The following is a 7,335-nucleotide window of genomic DNA, read 5'->3' as shown; positions in this document are numbered from 1 at the left end:
GAGCGAGTGTCACCCGCGGGAGACCCGTGCGGGGCCCGCGCCGCTGTCCCCGCGCTGTGACACCCGCACCCCGAGGAGCAGCAGGGCCCGGGCTGCGGGAAAGGGCATCCAGGGCTCCGGGGTGTGCACGGGGACAGGAGCCCCCGGTCACGCTGGTCCCCGCGCTCCCGTGTGCCCTAACGGGGGACAGGGACTCCCGGCCGCAGCGCTCGTGGCCCCGCGCGCCCTGGCCCAGGGACCCGCAGCACGAGGGCGGCCGGGCCCTGCGGGGGACCCGGGGTGCAGGGGGCAGCGCAGCGAAGGGCCCGGGCTCCGGTGAGGGGCTCGGACGGCTGCGTTCCCCTGGGGGAGGCCCCGAAACGCAGCACTTGGCCTCAAGGTCGGGGCTCAGAACCGCAGGGCTGAACCTCTGTTTCTGAACCTGTTCCACGGCCCCGGGAACACGTTTGCCGGTCCCCAAAACGCAGCACTTGGCCACCGTTTCTGAGCCCCCAAAGGGCCCTCGGAGCAGGGTGGGGAAGGGCCAGGAGCACCAGGCTTGGAAGGGGAGGGGAGATCCTGCAACTGGGGTCTGAAATAGGAGAGCCGGGGGCTGTTCCAGGTCACACTGCCCCGCTGGCTTCCAACCCCAAACGCGGGGCTGAATCGGCCTCTCCTGAGCCCCAAAGCAGCCCCCGAGCTCGTGGGGGAGCCCCAGGACGCAGCACTGGGGCAGGAAGCAGAGACCCCCCCAAACCCGCCCCCCAGCCCCTCTTCTCCCGGCCCAGAGGGGCCGCAGCCCCCCCGGTCCCGTGTGCGCGGGAAGGGGGTCGGGGCGGGTCGTGCTCGGGACCCGGCTCGGGGCCCCCTCCGGGCCGGCCGGGCCCAGCCCGCGGCGCGGGGCAGCCCCGGGGCGGGCGGGCGGCCGCTGCGCTCCGGCCCTTCGGCCTTTATCTCCCGGCGGCGGCAGCAGTGGCCGCCCCGCAGCCCCGAGGCGGCCCCGGCGCCGCCGCCGCCCCCGGCCGGGCAGAGCCCCCGCTCCGTCCCGGCCGCCCCCGCCGCTCCCCGGGGCCGGACGGAGCGGGCAGCAGGCGGGACCCGCCGGCCCCGGGACGAGGAGCGGCCGGAGCGGCCGGGACGGAGCCCGCGCGGTCCCGCTCGCGCCCTGGGGACAGGAGCGGCCGCGCAGGCGCCGGGAAGGGGCCCCGCCCCGCGGCCCCGCCCCTCCCGGCACCGCGCCCCGCCATTGGCTGCGGCCCGGAGGAGGCCCCGCCCCCTTCCTGTGGCCACGCCCCCATTTCGGGATTTCTTTGACCACGCCCCTGCTCACAACACCAATAGAGGGCCGGGCGCATTAGCATACATTACCATATCATTAACATATCATTAAAGTGCCATTACTCTGCAGGGGGAACCCGAACGCCTCTGCGGTCCCCAGACAACAAAAACAACAGCCCCCCCACCCACCACGGTTTGGCCCCGGCACCTCTGGCCCTGGCCACGCCCCCCGCAGATGGCTCCGCCCCTGCTCCCCGGAGCCCCGCCTCTTTACACGGACCAGTTTTGTCCCTCTCTGCTTGGCCACTCAGAAACCAGAACTGAGAACGGATCCTGTGGAGAGCCAGTCATGGCCTCATTACCATAGTATTTGCATCTCATTAGCATCTCAGGGACATGTCACCTCTTCTGCAACAGCAGCTGCAACAGCAGCACCCCTCTGAACTCTAGGGAGCTTTAGGACCCCACCACGCTGACCCTGGTGCTGTCTGAACAGCCAGTCACGGCCTCATTACCATCGAGTTGCATCTCATTAGCATCTCATTAGCCTGGCTAACATAGGACACTCTTTACAGGCCCTCTTCCCTGACACAACCGCGTTCCTTGTGGCATGATGGGCCACAGCTGAGGACAGCAGCCACTCATGACACATGTAGGGCTGGGTGGGGAGGCCAATGGGCTTTCATGCGGACTCCCGGGCCTCCGTGTGCCTTGGGGCAAGGAGCCCCTCGGGTTTTTGTGTCTCCCCTCGGGGCCTTCATGCACACTGGGGCGGGAAGGGCCTACGGGCTTTCATGCGGCCTCCAAAGGCCTCCGGGTGCACTTGGCCAGAGGGCCTCCAAGGGCTTCCGTGTGGCCTCCATACGCCAAACACCAGGGGACACCCTACAAACTTCCATGTGGCCTCCCGGGGCCTTGGAGCACAAGACACCAGGGGGCACCCAACAACATTCCGTGGGGCCTCCCCGGGCCTCCCCGCGCACCGGGCCGGAGGGAGGCCCTACGGGCTGTCCTGAGGCCTCCCTGGGTGTCTGTTCCCCCTGAGCAGGAGGGGGCCCTATGGGCTTTATTGCCACCTCCCGCGGTCTCCGTGGGGGCACTTTGCACTTTCGTGCGGCCTCCAGGGGCCTCCGAGCACAAAACGGCAGCGTGCGCCTGAGGCTGCGGCCTCCTGGGGCCTCGGCGCTACGGCACTCTGTGCGGCCATATGGGACCTCACTGCGCGCAGGGCCGGGGGGGCCCTACGGTCCTTCATGCAGCCTCCCAGGGCGTCTGGGCTCACTGGGCCAGGCGACCGTATGGGTCTCGTACGGCCTCGCGGTGCCTCCATGCGCAAAACACCAGGGCGCCCTACGGCCGTGCGTGCGGCCTCCCGGGGCCTCCATGAGCACTGGGCCAGGGGAGCCCTAGGGGCTTCCGTGCGGCCTCCCGGGGCCTCTGTGCACCCTGGGCCAGGGGAGCCCTAGGGGCTTCTGTGCGGCCTCCCGGGGCCTCCGTGCGCCCTGGGCCGGGGGTCTCTCCGCCTTTCGTGCAGCCTGGAAGGGCCTCCGTGTGTGTTGGGCCGCTGGAGCCTACAAGATCTGTTGCGGCCTCCCGGGACCTCCATGCGCACTGGACCACGGAGGCCCTACAGGCTTTCGTGAGGCCTGGAAAGGTCTCTGCGCACATTGGGCCAGGTGGCCCTACGGGCTTTCATGTGGCCTCCCGGGGCCTCCGTGCGCCCTGGGACAAGGGGACCCTTCGGGTTTCCGTGGGGCCTCTGTGCGCCCTGGCCCGTTGGGGCCCTACGGGCTTTTGTGCGGCCTCCCGGGGCCTCCATGTGCCCTGGGACAAGGGGACCCTTTGGGCTTCCGTGGGGCCTCCCGGGGCCTCCATGTGCCCTGGGACAAGGGGACCCTTTGGGCTTCCGTGGGGCCTCCGTGCACCCTGGCCAGTTGGGGCCCTACGGGCTTTCGTGCGGCCTTCCGGGGCCTCCGTGCGCACGGGGCCGGTAGGGCCCCACGGGCCCGGCGGGGGTCCCCAGGCCCAGGCCTTGGCGCGGGCAGCGGCACCGCTGACCCCAGCCCGGGGCAGGGCCCCGGGGCCTCCCGTGGGGCAGGAGAAGGAGCTGCCGTGTCCCGGGCCCGGCCCGGAGCGCCGTCCCCGCCGCCGTGTCCCGCCGGGCCGGGCGAGGGCGCGCGCGGGCGGCATCGCGGACCCGGCGAGGCCCCGTGAGGCGGCGCCGCGCTGAGCCCGGGCGGCCGCGGCCTGCGCCAGCTCCGCGCGGGGCCTCCCGCCCCGGACCGGCCCCGGAGCCCGGAGCCCGGAGCCCGGCAGGTGGGGACGGCGTCACCGGGGCCGCGGGGCGCGGAGGGAGCGCGGGGCAGGAGCCGGCGGCGGCCGCGGCGCTCGGGGGCGGCGATCGGGCTCCCTCTTCTCCCTTACCCCTTTATTTTGCTTCTGTGCAGAAAATCACCTTTCCCCCCCGCTTTTTTATTCCCTTCTCCCTTCCCTTTGTCTTTTTTCCTTCCCTTTTTCCTTCCTTTTCTCTCTTTTCCTTCCCCCCTTCTCCCCCCCTTTATTTTTTTCCTTGTTTTTTCCCCCTTCTTCCCTTTTTCTCCCACCCTGCAGCACCGACCCGGATCGTCGCGGAGCGCCCCAAGATGAGCCCCCCGCTCGGCCGCCGGCACCGGAGCCCGGTGGGATCGCGCCAGGTACGTCCCCCCCGGCCGCGTCCCGCTGCCCTGAAAACCGCTTCAAAAACGGAAATATTCTGTGTTGTGCTCAGTCTGTGCGCTATGGAGCAATAGTTCTTCAGGATGTGGAGGTTTTAAGGCAAATTAATAACTTGCCACTGTGTTTGCCTCTCTTTTTTCCCCATAAAACTCCAGTTTCAGGATTGTTGGGAGTTCAGGCCATGGCTAACTTGTACTCACCACCCCCTTAACCTATGGTGGAGCTTGGAGAAGCATCAGGATGAGGTTACCCAGTGCAAAATTGGGTGGAAATGTGGATTTTTAGCTCTTTCTAGTTTGCTGTGGCCCTTTGGAGCAGGGGTTCCGACCAGTTCTTTCCAAGGGAGCCAATGGACCAAGGAGCAACCGGGACTTGGGGCTTTTTTATTGTGGAACTTGCAGCTCCTGCCACGTTTCTGCTGTGTCTTTTTTTTTATCATATTCCAAATTTAGGAGCCCTTTCTCTTGCTGCTTGGAAAGCTCCAAGTCCTTACGGTCCCTTCATGTCTCAGCTTCCCCTCAAAGACAAATATCGCCCTGCAAGGGGGATGCTGAGCCACAAACGAGATCTTTTCTTCACTGCTGCTACATTTTCTCCCACCCTCTCCTAACTCCAGAGGCTGTTTCAGAGGCAGATCAAGATGCATTTGGCCGCCAGCACTGAGCAAAGCAAAAAGTAACGCGGCGTAATAGAGACCAGATGTCTCCACGAGCCTTCACGCGCTCTTCTTGGTGATTTGCCAGGGCTGTTATTCCTTATTCAAGTCGGGCACTTTTTCTTTCCGAGACTTTTTCTGTTCCAGCTCTCCCTTTGCTCTTGTGGCTTTTCCAAAGAGCCGGGGCTGCTCCAGGGACCCGTCGTGGTCCTTGTGCTACCTGGGGCTTCCCTTGATTTTGCATTAAGCACCGTTCGCAGCGTGAAAAACTTGGCCCCTTCCAGCTGTGGGTGGAGGACGAGCCTGTTTTCCAGGCCCTGTTGCTTCGCTGTGCGCAGCCGATAGGATTCTCATCCCTGAGTCGCAACAGGGGAGTTTTGCTGAGCCTTGAAGCCGCAAGAAACGGCAAATAGTGCGTGGTGATAGATTAAATAAAATATAACGATGTGGAGGAATTATAGGGAGGTGCAGGAGGCGGCAAAGGGGTTCTGTCATTGCCTATGAGGACTCTGTGCTCGCCCGGCCGCGTTTCGAGGCGTGGGTGCCTCCAAATAATCTAGATAATTTGTGCAAAGCTGATTTAGGTGGCAGGTCAGATCCGGGCTTTCCCAGGGCTGCTAAGGAGGTTTAGCCGCCCCTGACCCGCGGCAGGAGCAGGTTGGAGGAGATCGGGGCCGTCCCCTGCGCCTTTGAGGCTGTTTGCATGAATAATATGATGCTAAATGTATTTTTCTCCTGGCATTTATGATCTGGCCACTCTCTCCTCACTTCTGTAGCCCAAGGAGTTGGGTGCCGGTGGGAGAAGAGGGGGAACAGCCAGGGAAGTTACCTCCCTTTGGGGCTTTTGCATGTGTTTTATTACTCTTGTTTTCGTGTAGAAAAATAGATTTCCATCCACACCGGTGTGCAGGACAAGGAAGAAAAAGGGCAAAATGGATAAAGGGAGGCACAATTAGCCTCTGCGGATCCCATGCTGACATGGAGAAGCTCAAAGAGCTGCAGCGTTTTGCCCCAGGCCTCACGGCGAGCTGGGAACTCGCCCAGGGTTTCCTAAACTGGGAGGTCAGGTTTCCTTCCTTGCTCCTTGGGTAGCTGCTTCGCATGGGTGTTTATGGGGAGAGAGGTTTAATGGTTTTTTTTTTCCTCCCTTCATCTACAACCTCATGAGAAGGAGGTTGAAAACGTTTCCGTGCATCGGACAAAACAGTCTTGGGGCATCGAGAGCCCTTCCTTGTACCCAGTATCATAGTGGGTTTCTCTCCAAATCCTTTTTTGCCAAATTATTCCAAAGAACATACGTGTTATTTATTTATCTATTTATTTTTGCTGGTGCGTGGTTAATTTAAAAATTGGAGAGCCTGGAATTCTGTGGGGCAAAGCAGGACTCACCAAGGAGGAAAATCGGTTTCCTTGTGCTTGCAGGATCTTTGGGATCTAATGACCACAAATATTTGAAGCATGTGGGATTTGTACCAAAGGGAATGGCAAGCACAGAAGAAAATGTTGTGTATTACTGCTGTGCAGACAGAGTGAAAGATGCTATTCATTTTAATCCAAACCGCTGAACTTTGGTCCGGCTTTTATCTTTTTTTTTCTTTTTTTTTCACCTAGTAGTTAGTGCTTAAGTGCTTTTAAAACAAGAAGAGGAAATCGGTCTGCAGAAACTGGCAGTCGTTTCTGGACCTACCTGTGTTTTTATTGAGCAGTAGCGTTTGGAAAGAAACGTCGTGGATTTTCTTCCTCCCATCTCCAGCTTCCTCCCTGTTTTGGCAGGCTAGGTCGGGATGGCGGAATTGTTATTGCTGATGAGAAAAGAGAATAATAATAACAATAATAATAATAATAATAATAATAATAATAGCAACAACAACAACGTGGTGTCTGAATGGGGAGTGAAATCCCTCCTGGCTCGGCCGTGACCTTGGAAGCATTCCCGGCGCCCGGAGCGGTGCCACGCAGTGATTGATACCTGAGCTGACCCAGATAGCGGAAGCGCCGCGGTCTGGTTATCCCGGGATTCTGCGTGGCCCAGTTAGCCCCATGGAGTGACAGGATGCGGCGTGGGTTATCCCGGGATTCTGCGTGGCCCAGTTAGCCCCATGGAGCGGCAGGATGCGGCGTGGGTTATCCCGGGATTCTGCGTGGCCCAGTTAGCCCCATGGAGCAGCAGGATGTGGCGTGGGTTATCCCGGGATTCTGCGTGGCCCAGTTAGCCCCATGGAGTGACAGGATGCGGCGTGGGTTATCCCAGCTCCCCATTCCCAGCTCACGTGCGGCTAGGGGTGGCATGGGAGTAATTGTAGCTAAAATTCCCAAACGCTCCAATCCCACCACGTCTGCAGGAAGGACCCTGGTCTGGGAAATAACCAGCTCTTACGGCAGAGAAAATGGGATTGAAAGGGGTTTTCACCCAGTAAATCTGTTCTTTAAAAGCTCTTTCCAAAGTGCACCTCGTTAGTTTGTCCCGGGATTAGCTCCGGAATTTGCAGGCTGCTCCTTTCTTTCTTAAGCGCGTGTGCACGTGCAGGGTGGGGAGCGCGTGTCTCCCGGCACGCCGGGATGCAGCTAAAACGAGGATCCACTGGGAAGGATAAAACAAGGTATTTAAATGATCCCGCTGGCATCTTGCTGCAAATTTGGAGGGGCATCGCAGCCCTGTGCTGGCCACGAGGAAGGGAACCTGCAGGAGTGAGCTCAGATTGGAGAGA

Source organism: Tinamus guttatus, unplaced genomic scaffold (genome assembly GCF_059628265.1).
Source record: "Tinamus guttatus ecotype Peru unplaced genomic scaffold, ASM5962826v1 Tinamus_guttatus_pri_ptg000629l, whole genome shotgun sequence".
NCBI lineage: Eukaryota > Metazoa > Chordata > Aves > Tinamiformes > Tinamidae > Tinamus > Tinamus guttatus.
Note: the sequence above shows the minus strand (reverse complement) of the source record.